Raw genomic sequence first — 12,989 nt, 5'->3', positions numbered from 1 at the left:
AGAATTCACTGGGAATTTCGTCTGGTCCGGTTGCTTTTTTAGTGTCATGCCTTAGCAAGTGACTGAACACCCCTTCCTGCATGATAGCAAAGGGCTCCATTGCGCAGGCGCGCGGGCAGGCCTGGTCAGCATCCACCTGATCGGTTTCATCTCTAGTGAAGACCGACTGAAAGAACTGGTTGGAAGAATTTGCTATCTGCAGTTTTTGCCTCACTGTCTCGGGTCCAATTTTTATCTGTTCAATTTCATCTTTTTTATTCCTCAAGTGAAGCCAAAATTTTTGAGGGGAAGACTTAATGAAGTCAACAAGGGTTTCGGTATAAAACTTTCGTTTGGATACTTTTAATGCTGTCTTTAACTGTCCACGCAATTGTACGATTGCTAGCGAGTTGGTTTTGTTTTTCCGCACACGTTTTATTTTTCGTTTGATATGGACGATTTCCCGGGTTATCCACGGACTGCGCTGTTTCGTTTTCTTTTTACGAGTTGGAACAAATTTATCCGTACAATGCTTTATAATGATTTTAAAACGTTGCCATAACTCTTCTACAGATTCTGAGACAGAAGCAAGTTCAAACTCCTGAAGGGACAATTCTAGATAATCAAGTATAGACGTGTCATCGGCCCGTGCAAAATTTTTAATCTGAACCGGGATAAATGGCCGCTTCTGCGGCTTTGCGTCTAGTTGGATATTAACAGTTATCAGCTTGTGGTCCGATATTCCCTCTTCGACCGATAAAGTGCTATGTGTCACACTGCTTGATAGGAGAACTACATCAAGCAATGTTTCTGAATTAGCAGTTACTCGCGTATTTTCTTTTACAATCTGTGTTAAGTTATGAGAGAACATTATTTCCAACATTTTATCACCACTCAAAGTATCTATATTTCCAGGTGTGACACTTTCCCAATTTATATGCGGTAAATTAAAATCGCCAGTCAGTATCAACCTCGTGTTGCCATTCTGAAATTTGCCCAAGAAACTGTTCAGTTGGTCTAGGAAATCACGTGTGGTACCAGGGGGCCTGTAAATTGCTCCGACAATAAAAACCACTTTTTCAACGAATATTTTGCGCCAAGCCGTTTCGGAGAGGGAGCAATCAATTCTTTCTGTTGTAATAGGCGACTTCCCAAGAATGGCCACTCCACCACCCCGTGAATCTCTATCCCACCTGTGTACAAGATTACCGGGGGAATAATACCATCGTCGGGAATCGAAGGGCTCAACCATGTTTCGGTTATGACAGCAATTTGTGGGCTAGGTGACAGCAACAAGAATTCGAGTTCCGTGACCTTATTTACAATGCTACGAGCATTTAGTACAAGCAGGCATAGCTACGATTTTGGCGCAAAAGTAGAAGGGGAAGTGTTTGATGCAGATGCGGCATTCGAGCGGGTAGCAGGGGCAGCTCTGCCATCCCTCTTGCCTTTGCTGTTCGAAATCGCACAACGCTCATTCTTGTTCTGATCCCAAGTGTAGAGCTTATCGTTTATTTTGAGCTTATCGTGATTCAGGGAAACCTTCAAACCGCTATCACGCTCAGCAGCCACACTTTGCCATAACTTCCTCCGCACTTCCACTGTTTCACTCGCATAGTCATTACTAAAACTTATGGAACTTCCCTTCAGCCTCGGACAATTTTTCATCACGCGTTCATTTTTCCCGTAGTCATAGAATCTCATGACTGGCCTAACGTTCCCGGGCTGTACCTTTCCCATGCGATGTATTCTCTCGATCGTCTTAACTTCTACATCAAGTTTTTCCTTAAATATCTTGTCCACGACCAAAACCATTAAATCAGATTCAGATTCTATACTTTTTTCAGCGAGACCGAATACCAAAAGATTGTGTCTCCGGCTTCTGTTTTCGTAGTCTACCAGCCTTTCCGCCTGCTGCCGGACAGTAGCTTCCAAAGTATCAATTCTCAGGTTCATTTCATGGATTAAAGCAAGCGAACTGGTTAGCTTATCTGTTTTAACGTTTACTTCAGATATTTGGTCTCTAATAGCATTCAAATCACGTTCAGACTTGGCCTGGTCTTTCAAGATCGTTTGCAAGAGCTCTTGCGTCGTAGCAGGCCCGGGGTTTTCCTCGACGTCTCCCGACATAACAAGCATCGTTACAGCAGACCAACAGTCAACTATAATACAGTAACATCTTCGAGGGCACGGCAGGATCAACAAGCATAAATCATCACTACGACAAGAAGCTATTTTATTGCGTTAACCAACCTGCAAAAGCAGCAGCAGCGGTTTAGCCATGCTGTCCGCAGGCCGGGTGCCGTGCCCTCTGAGGCGGCTCACGTCTCGCTGCTCCTTATATTCCGTTGCTGTAGGTGACGTCACTCGGGTCGGTAGATTATCGGCATTTCCAGGTTCCAGGATTCCGTGGGGCGGCAGGAAGTATGCATTTCCATCGTCGCCGTTCGTCGTCATTGCAGTCAGACCAAAAAAACACGGCGCAACCTGCAAAAGCAGCAGCAGCGGCTTAGCCACGCTGTCCGCAGGCCGGGTGCCGTGTCCTCTGAGGCGGCTCATGTCTCGTTGCTCCTTATATTCTGTTGCTGCAGGTGACGTGACTCGGGTCGGTAGATTATCGGCATTTCCAGGTTCCAGGATTCCGTGGGGCGGCAGGAAGTATGCATTTCCATCGTCGCCGTTCGTCGTCATTGCAGTCAGACCAAAAAAACACGGCGCAACCTGCAAAAGCAGCAGCAGCGGTTTAGCCACGCTGTCCGCAGGCCGGGTGCCGTGTCCTCTGAGGCGGCTCATGTCCCGTTGCTCCTTATATTTTGTTGCTGCAGGTGACGTGACTCGGGTCGGTAGATTATCGGCATTTCCAGGTTCCAGGATTCCGTGGGGCGGCAGGAAGTATGCATTTCCATCGTCGCAGTTCGTCGTCATTGTAGTCAGACCAAAAAAAAAAAAAAACACGGCGCAACCTGCAAAAGCAGCAGCACTTAATACTTTTTTTAGAGTTGCAGTCGGATTAACGTTTATTAGGTGTTGATGCCAGTACCAGAACAATAGCGAAAATTTGCCAAGAACGACACATCATTGTTTTTTCCCCGCGGCCTTTTAAAAGAAGCCAATCTGACGTAAAGTTGCCAAATCTGGCAACCATGGCTGTGCTACATAGCGCTTCAATTGTATCGCGCACATCGTCATGCGATAAACTTGATTGTAGAATAGCCCGGGCAGAAACACCCTTGTATAGAAGTAACATGCGGACACAAGCGTTAACTTTCAACAACGAAACTCTGTTTCCAGTATTGGTGACAACCAGAGGGTTCTGCTACGACCTTTGTATTTGCTAAAAAGCAGAAAAATCAGGTCACCGCATGCAACCAGATACTTGTGCCATGTCGTGAAGAAATCGTTACATAGGTAAGTCAAGAAGGCGCATCAATAACCAGGTGAGAGAACACAACAATGACGAGAAACTTGCGACAGGTGACAACTTCTTTTAGCATTGCGTTATGAAAGTGTGCATAAGATCCATTACTAAAAAAAACTGTCTTTTTAGCAAAAGGTGAAGTGAAGCCTGTATGATTTGTGCCGTCTATTGTATAAAAAATTTGTCACTGTCCACAAAAGAATTGGAATATTTGCAGGTGTCCTAACATATTGTAACGCGGACTGAAAGAGCGAGGAACAAGAAAAGATTGGACGCTCTCGAGCAATGGTGATTCGGCCGTGACAGTAGAGCGCTAACATTTTTTCAGTGTAAATAAACCCATCACATCCGTAACAGCTTTGGTGGAGGTGCTGGCTAACTTGCCATCCTGGACCCCGCAGCAGAAGTTCTTCGACGAAGCAGACGCTTAGCTGGCCTACCCCGGACAACATCAGCATGAACGACGACACAGCGATCCCATTGACGCACTACGCAGCTGCATCCACCAGTGCCACCGACACGGCACAAGGTGGCCGTCGACCTCGACAACTAGACTACTGGGCACCCGAGCCACGAATTTTCTCAGGTAAAACTGATGAAGACGTGGACGCTTGGCTAAAATACTTCGACAGAGTGAGCCGCTACTGCGAATGGGGCGCACCGGCGAAGCTCGTGAACTTAGTATTCTTCCTTGCCGGCACAGCCTTGCTTCAGTTTGAGAACCATGAACATGTCCTCCCCACTTGGGATATATTTGTTAAGAAACTGAAGGCCTGCTTTGGGGACACGAGTTCTATAAAAAAAAAAGCTGAGCAAATGCTGTCACGTAGGGCTCAGTTGCCCGGCGAGACGTGCACAACCTACATTGAAGAAGTATTGAAGCTTTGCGGGATTGTCAACGCAAATATGTCTGACGAAGACAAAGTTGGTCATTTAAAGGAATCGCCGAGGACGTGTACAATTTTTTGATAACAAAAGAAAACTTGAACACTCCTTCGATTTTCAGACAGCAGTGTCGCACATTCGAGGCGTTGAAGACCCGGAATATTCTACCCAAGTTTGGGCGCTTGGACAATGTTCCCACTGTGGCAAGTATGGACGTCGCCACCTGCGAAGACATCCCCTTCCTCGTACGTCGGGTAGTTCGAGAAGAGCTCGTACGACTTCAAGCAGGTGACGTTCACCACCAATGCTCGTTTGCCGCGTGCCCCGAACCACCTCCCTACTGGATGCGAGAGCGCCACGTCGAAGACCGACCACGCACAGAAACTGCAGATTTTACCCCGCGGCTTCCGTTTTCCCAGGCGGGTCGTGGCCACCACCGGATGCCATCATCTCGACGTGCCGCTGCGGACCTCCGACCGTCGTCAACTAGGCCTCTACCAGAAGATTACTATGCGTCATCACAAAATGTTCCTGCGGAGCATGACCCGTCTCCGCATACTTCTGCCACCTCTGCTCCTGCTAATGTAAGCCGACAAGTCCCCGTTTGCTACACATGTGGTTTCCCAGGGCATATTTCTCGCTTCTGTGCCAGACGGCCGCCTGCCGCACCACGTTTTTCGACGTATCCGGCTCGTATGTACGAAACGCCTGTGCCACCACGTTTTTCGACGCAGCCGCCTCGTATGCACAAAACCTGGACCTCTCACCCGGCCGACCACCGTCCCCGACAGCAATGGCCTAACGAATTTCGAAGCGAGTCCCCCGCCTCCGAGCGAAGCCTGACGCCGCCTCCGACACGGTCCCGCCGGTCGCCGTCTCCACATCGTCGGTCACCTTCCCCGCATCGGCTGGGAAACAAACTGGTGCGACCGATGGAGGTGCGGTCGCGGAACGGTCAGTTTCGCCAATTCCTCCTTCTGCTGTGATGTTGATGAACAGAGTGCGTGTGTCTATAGACGGTGTAGATACTCTTGCTCTTGTGGACACTGGTGCTGCTGTTTCGGTTATGAGCCTTCGTTTCAAACATCGTTTCTTGGGTCACAAAGTTATGTTTGCGTGGAATCGTAAAGAAACTTTTCGTGGAGTTGGAGGCGAAGCGTTATGCCCTGTTGGTATTAGTTCAGTTGTACTCACAATTGCTGGACAAAATTTCCCAGTTGAACTCACTGTACTGGCTCGCGCAACTCATGACGTCATTTTAGGGATAGACCTCCTTCATGAATGCGGCGCTACGCTTGACTGTGGAACTGGAGAGATTCTTTTACAAAGTACGTTGCCCGCTGCAATAGTTGACGATTTTCCGACTCTGCCCATCGATGCGCTTTCGTTGTCTGAAGATGTGACGATCCCTGGTCGGACAGCAGTGTTTGTACCCGTATGCTCTTCTCATGTCCGCTCAGGACCCTGTACTGGACTTGTGGAGCCTGATCATGCAAACGCCATCAAGAAGAATGTGCTGGTCCCACGGTCTGTCCTTACAGCCATCGACGGACATGCTTGCTTGTGGGCGCTCAACGCAGCCTCGGAGCCTGTTGTTCTACCAGCTGGATTCAAACTGGGAACGTTCGAGGAGCAGGCCACAATTGACGTCAGAATGGTCTCAGAGTCTCCAGCCATCAGTCAGACTGTGCCCAACTACTCAGCCGAGATTAAACGTATGATCAATAAGTCGTTGCCTTCTTCCGAGCAGAATGTCCTTGAGGAGGTACTTACACGCTACGCGGGAGTCTTTGATTTCGTTCAAAACAAGCGTTGTTCCATGTTGCCCGAATCCCGTATGCCCCACCGCATCAACACGGGAGATGCTACACCGATACGCCAGAAACCCTATCGCGTATCCCCGTCAGAGAGGCAAGTGATCGCTGGTCAGGTCAACGGCATGCTGCAGAAAGCCGTTCTTCAAGAGTCAAGCAGTCCCTGGGCAGCTCCTGTTATATTGGTAAAAAAGAAAGACAACTCTTGGCGAGTTTGTGTAGACTACCGCCGTCTCAACGCCTTCACAAAGAAAGAAGTGTATCCACTACCACGCAACGACGATGCTGTTGATTGTCTGCACTCGGCCACATACTTTTCGTCCGTCGACCTAAGGTCTGGATACTGGCAAATACCAATGCATCCGTCTGACAAAGAGAAGACTGCTTTTGTCACGGCTGATGGGTTATTTGAATTCAACGTTATGCCGTTTGGCTTATGCAATGCCCCAGCTACCTTCGAGCGATTCATGGACTCCATCCTTCGCGGCCTCTAATGGGAGATATGTATGTGTTATCTCGATGATGTAATTATTTTTGGCAAGACATTCCACGAGCACAACCATCGGCTTAGCGTTGTTCTAGATGCGTCAAACAAGCAGGTCTCTTTTTAAACGCAAAGAAGTGTCATTTTGGTGAACGTCAAGCCCTTGTGCTTTGATATCTAGTCGACAGGGACGGTATACGACCACACCCGCACAAAACCAGTGCTGTCCGAGACTTCAAGCAACCGACGTCTGTGAAGGATCTCCGTAGCTTCGTGGGCCTGTGTTCTTATTTTCGTCGGTTTATCGAAGACTTCGCCCAGCTGGCTCATTCCCTGACAGAGTAGCTCCGCAAAAACGCCCCATTCCGATGGACCGTTGAGTGTGAGGCTGCTTTCGAGCAGCTGAAGTATTTGCTTACTTCCGGGCCCCTCTTGCGCCATTTCGACCCGGAGGCCATCACGGAACTGCATACAGATGCTAGTGGTATCGGTGTTGGTGCCGTGCTAGTTCAATATCACGACAGCCGCCAGCACATCGTGGCATACGCAAGTCGTACTTTGACGAAGGCTGAGAGGCATTATACGGTCACCGAACTGGAATGTCTTGCAGTTGTTTTCGCCGTCCGAAATTCAGACTTTATTTGTACGGCCGGCAGTTCAAGATCGTCACAGATCATCATTCGCTTTGTTGGCTTGTCGGACTACGTGACCCATCTGGTCGGTTGGCTCGCTGGGCCTTACGGCTTCAAGAATATAATTATTCTGTGACCTACAAGAGCGGTCGATGTCACGCAGATGCCGACTGCTTATCTCGTCTTCCATCTCCGACTGTGGATGCTGATGATGATGATTTCGACAACTACCTGGCCGCAATCTCATTCAACTTCCCAAATTTGGACGTCTTCCGTCACGAGCAACAGCGTGACCCTTCGATGAAACCAATGATTGATGTGGCTCGTAGCTCTAAACGCACCACGCCATTCGTGATTCATGACGCCCTACTATATCGCAAGCATTACTCCAGCTATGGCTCCACACTACTCCTCGTCGTGCCAGAATGCCTGCGTCTTGCGGTATTCCAAGCCATGCACGATGACATCACGTCTGGGCACCTTAGATTTGCCCGAACGCTTCACCGCATTCGACAACGTTTTTACTGGCCTCGACTCTGGAAGACCACCAAGCACTACGTCGCAAGTTGTGATGTCTGTCAATGCCACAAACAACCTACCACACCATTGGCCGGCCCACTGCAGCCGGTTAAGCCACCGACATCACCATTCGAAAAAGTCGGCATAGATTTACTGGGCCCTTTCCCCAAGTCTACCACCGGCCGTCGCTAGATTATTGTGTGCGTAGATTACCTGACGCGGTATACTGAAACGATGGCGGTTGCTTTAGCCAGATCATCTGATGTGTCATGGTTTCTTCTACACTCGATCATACTTCGTCACGGGGCCCCTCGTGTGGTGATAAGAGATCGCGGCCAACAGTTTATCGCTGACGTTGTCGAAGAGTTGCTACGGCTTTGTGGGTGTCAGTATCGCCATTCCACGCCATACCACCCTCAGACGAACGGCCTCACTGAGCGCACCAATCGTACCATCATCAACATGCTTTCAATGTTCGTCGCAGCGGATCACAAGAACAGGGATGCCGTATTACCTTTTGTTACATACGCCTTTAATACCGCGAAACACGAAGTCACGGGTTATACGCCTTTCTTTCTTCTCTATGCTCGTCATTCCCAAAGTTTTCTTGACACCATACTTCCCTTTTCGACGAACAAAAACTCCAGCGTCGCGCAGACTTTGTGTCGCGCCGAAGAAGCTCGCCGACTTGCTCGGCTCCGAACTCTTTCCGCCCACGCTCGCGCGAAATACCGCTACGACGTAAAACACCCGCCCGTGACTTTCGCTACAGGTGATTTGGTCTGGCTGTGGACGCCCGTTCGAAAGAAGGGACTTTGCCAGAAGTTTCTTTCTAAGTACTCAGGACCATTCGTCATTACTCAATGCCTAAGTGACATCACTTACGCTGTTGCGAAAGTGACAGCTCAGAACCGGCGTTCGCGCAACACGCAAATTGTGCACATTGCCTGATTGAAGCCCTACAACAACCGATCGCTTCTACTTGCTCGGTGAGCTTCGTCTGGCCCGGAGGGAAATGTAACGCGGACTGAAAGAGCGAGGAAGAAGAAGAGATCGGACGCTCTCGAGCAATGGTGATTCGGCCGTCACGGTAGAGCGCTGACATTTTTTCAGTGCAAATAAACCCATCACATCCGTAACAATATTAATCACAAATAAAAGTCCCGAAACCATGACATGAGTATGAAAGCTGTCGTAGTGGACGGCTTCGGGGATATCATCACCTGGTGTTGCTGTACCGTGCGCCTAATTTAGGCACCCACTGACCTCAAGCGTTTTCATCACAGAAAGTGCGGCTGTGACGACCAGCATTCAAACCCGCCATTTGCGGGTCAGCAGTCCCGTAGAACAACCATTAGACTAGCGTGGCTGGTCACGTGTTGTAAGAACTCTTTTTGTTTGCAGTGTAAACGTTGTTATTCTCAAGGTTGACAGATTAAATTATGGTCTCCTTCTGTGGGCAATGAATAAGAAAACGAAAAGCTGCACAGTGAAATTTTGTTATCGATTTCACGAGACCAGACGAAAATGTTCGAATGGAAGGAATGTCGAATTGTCAAAGTTATCAAGAAGAGAAGAATATAGGAGTGGTAATCACACTAATACGTTTTTTTTTCTCTGTGAATACGTAAATTGAGTACTTGTCTTTGATGATAGCAGTGTAAAACCCACAATTTTTTCTAACTGAGAGGCTTCATTCTCAAAGCGATTGCGATACCCGACAGCCGTGTTTAATTGGGCCTGAATTTGCGCTACACCACTCCTTTATCACGTTCTGTTAACTCCACCACGCACTCTTCACCATACTAAATGCGGAGGTAAACTAGCCTGCAACTGATAGTTCGTTCGATGTGGTAAACCAGATCTATGCCGGCATGCAAAAACAAAAAAAGAAAGAAGAGAGCATGGCGTCATGTTGCCCACCTTCACAAGCTGACCCGTTTAGAAGCCATCAGTGTCGGCTCAACACGCGACCTTGTGCATCGAGAACATGCAAGCAACGACAGTTGCCGAGATTTCAGAGTGTGGTACCCAGTATCTTTTATCCGAAATGAGCTTGTTCGGCGCAGACCAACAGGATCACGCCTATAGAGTTTTATAACATGCACTCGAAGGAACTCTGGCACTAGTTTCTGTGGGAGCTGCAATGCACGGCGCTTCAGCGAGCATGGGAATGATGGGTAGTGCACAGATTTTCCTAATCTTCGTATTTCTGGCCTGCTTCTGGCTCCGTGTGTGTTCGTGTGGCTTGGAGCAGTTTTCTCACGAAACAAAAAGGAACAAATGTTGAGTGATTTTGCTTCACCACCTTTGTTTTAGGCTTACCTTTTCCAATCGTGTCAAGAAATTGACAAGAATTCGTTCTTTCTTTCAAAACAAAACAGAAACGCAGCAATAAACGAAGCCGCAAGAACAATTCGCCACCCGCAAGGACAAATGCTAGGCAAATGTGTGTACTACCCATTATTACCGTGGTCGCTGAATGATCGCAGTGCCAGAGTTTCCCCTAGTTTTTCAGGAAACTCTATAGGATCACACAGAAGGTTCACGAACGGAAGACCACCCAGAGTGCTAAAATCTACCACAGGCCCTGACATTTTGATAACGTGTTGGGCCGACATTGCCGGCTTTACTCGGCTTCCCTTGTGTGACCTAATGCGCACTCCTTTTTTTATCTTTGTCCAAGCCAGCAACCTGACCAGAATTGAAACTCTTCATCTTCAATAGCTTTTGGCGTGCTTGAGTTTTGTGGCATTGCGTGCGCATCGCATCAAGTTACAACGATGCTGCTGAGCATCGAATTCACGCGATGACAAACCGTGGTCATTATATAGTTTGCTACAATAACTCGGAGAGGAAACTGGCTCTGCGATCGTTCACACCATAGGATTGATGTGAAGTACAGGCTCCGCAATGGATATCATCAGCTAGCGCACTGTCTACGAATTATGTTCTACAGCTCGCGGTTTCTTCTTTTCGCAGTGTGGGCAGGTGAACGCGGTGCCAAGCAATTAAGCGGTTGCTTAGCTGTTTCGCTGACGACTGCTAGGTCACTCGGTTCGCTACGACGCTGCGGCTTTACAAGTTTTATTTGGAAAGGTCTAGCGAAGCGTCATACACTCACAGTTGCGCATAGATATAACGTTTATTGCTACTGCACAATACCAAAAAAGTTTGCATTTTTTGATGAGAACTTCTTACCAAAATTCGTTCAAAATGACTTTAAAGTGACTGCCAATATAAGTAGATACGCCATCATGCTCCTTGACTTGTCTGCACAACAAAATGAAAGATGCGTTGGCAAAGGCCACAAACAGGTGCACTTGGAATCTCAGCGACCGGTTCGTTTAGTGTTTTTCACTAGATTAAGTTCTGTTCACTCAATAAATTGATCATACGTACTTTCTAGAGAAAAACAGTCGCGTTCGGTTTAAGTGAAGCAAAAAAATTATTACATTATTGAACAATGAAGTGATTTGAACGAGTTGTTACCAGTATTGAATGGAAAGGCGTTCGAAGGAGACGTTCCTGGAAATAGTTTTTTTTTTTGAGGAACAAAGGAACGCCAGCATTCCACTTAGGATTGGTGGATGTGCAACACGTTGTGTTTAAATAGGAATGACAGAGGTAACAGCGTTCCTTTTTTAAACGTTCCTGGGCATGGAACGCATGCAGCACATATTGCAGAACAGAGCGAATTGGTGACTGCGTAACGTGCAACCATCTACCACTCACATGGAGCCCTCCGGGAGCACAATAAATTGGTGATGCCGAAACAGACCCCATGTGCGAAGAACATTTCATTATACTTACTATTATTATAATCTGGTCTGACACCAATGCAAGGCCGATCTGAAATGTAGGACTGTTGAGACACTTTGGAAAACTTTTACTGGACCATATTTCAGGGCTGAAACCAGGAAAAAGCACACGATTTCTTTTCCTCGGCAGCTTTTTCGGTTGGCCAACTCATAAATGGCTTTTGTGTATTTGCGTGCGTGCGCGCATGCATGCATGCATGCGGGCGGATTCTGGTGGTTTCGCAACGCGTCAGCGTAACCTTGTCCACCTAGTCTAGACGATTGCGTGTGGTACCATGGTGTCTTTGAAAGGTGTGAATGATCGCCGCGAAACGAGTTAATCACGCATAGGACAAAGGAACCGAGCACGACGCTTGAGGCACAGGAAGTGAGTAAATTACCGATGTGCTAAGCACCGTAATACTGGCAGTGATTTTCCACGGCGCGTGATTGGTCTTGGGCTCCGACCATTACGTTGGGGCCCAAGACAAGCTTGGTACCCTATTCCTTAAAATTTAGCCCCCTTTTCATGTGCAATGTATGCTTCGGACGTTTACATATGTTTTATGTTCAAGCGCTCAGAGAGTGCAAAGCTTTGACCTAGTTCCTGGGAGTGTTCATATTGTCGAGTGTAGTTTAGCTACTGCATGACTCAATAATCCCTTGAATATGCCGTGTATGCCGCCGGCAGCTATGAACAAATTTATCTTCTGAAACCCTGGTGCGTGGATGGAAGGCAAGAGGACTGAAACCTTAAGGAAGCAGGTGCCGCAGTGGCGCCTGTATGGTGCCTGCGCCGGTTGCGTTTGGCCAGGCATCTATTTACCATGCTAGCTATCTCCGTTGCTGTGGCTCTATTACTTTTATTGTCAATCAATTCAACAACCACCCGCACATTTAACTTCTGTCTTTCCAATAGTAATACACAGATATTCAGCAATACTTTCTTGTTGCACCTGCTGAGCCTGCCCTCACCTTTACTACCTCGGATGACATTGTTCTTATTTGTCTACACCATGACGAAATCCTCGAGCGCTTGATGCAACGGCAGTTAAAAATTGCTAACGGCAAGACAGAGCTTGTCTGTTGTACACGAACGTCGACATGAAAACCTTCTTAAGTGAGAAGAAGGGACTTGTATCCAGGACGTTACTTCACATATTCATACTGCAATATTGAATCAGCACTCTATAAATATATAAACGTATTGTTTCTTTCAGTGCAGTTTTCTGTATTTGAAGGTTATTTATGTAGGTGTATGTGTTGCAATTCCTACTTAAAGAAAACTTACATGACGGTTGATATTCGCCTTGGATAGTATAATGCCATAGCACAATCGGGCTCCATGTGTGCCACCTCACTATAGTAGCTAACGTGACTTCTGTTCTCAGTGACTTCTGTTCTGTTCAACCATACACTGAGAACAGCAAAACCAACATTGTCACGCATAAAATTTGC

General features: G+C 47.6%; 1 protein-coding gene across 1 annotated transcript in view; it reads left to right on the top strand.

Moving 5' to 3' along the window:
- Positions 1 to 12,989, top strand: part of LOC142783811 (transcription factor SUM-1-like) — a 204,221-nt gene that overhangs the window by 118,919 nt on the left and 72,313 nt on the right. The gene's annotated exons all lie outside the window — the stretch shown is intronic.

The sequence above is a fragment of the Rhipicephalus microplus genome, unplaced genomic scaffold (genome assembly GCF_043290135.1).
Source record: "Rhipicephalus microplus isolate Deutch F79 unplaced genomic scaffold, USDA_Rmic scaffold_12, whole genome shotgun sequence".
Classification (NCBI taxonomy): Eukaryota; Metazoa; Arthropoda; class Arachnida; order Ixodida; family Ixodidae; genus Rhipicephalus; species Rhipicephalus microplus.
This window is presented reverse-complemented; position numbering and strand designations above follow the sequence as displayed.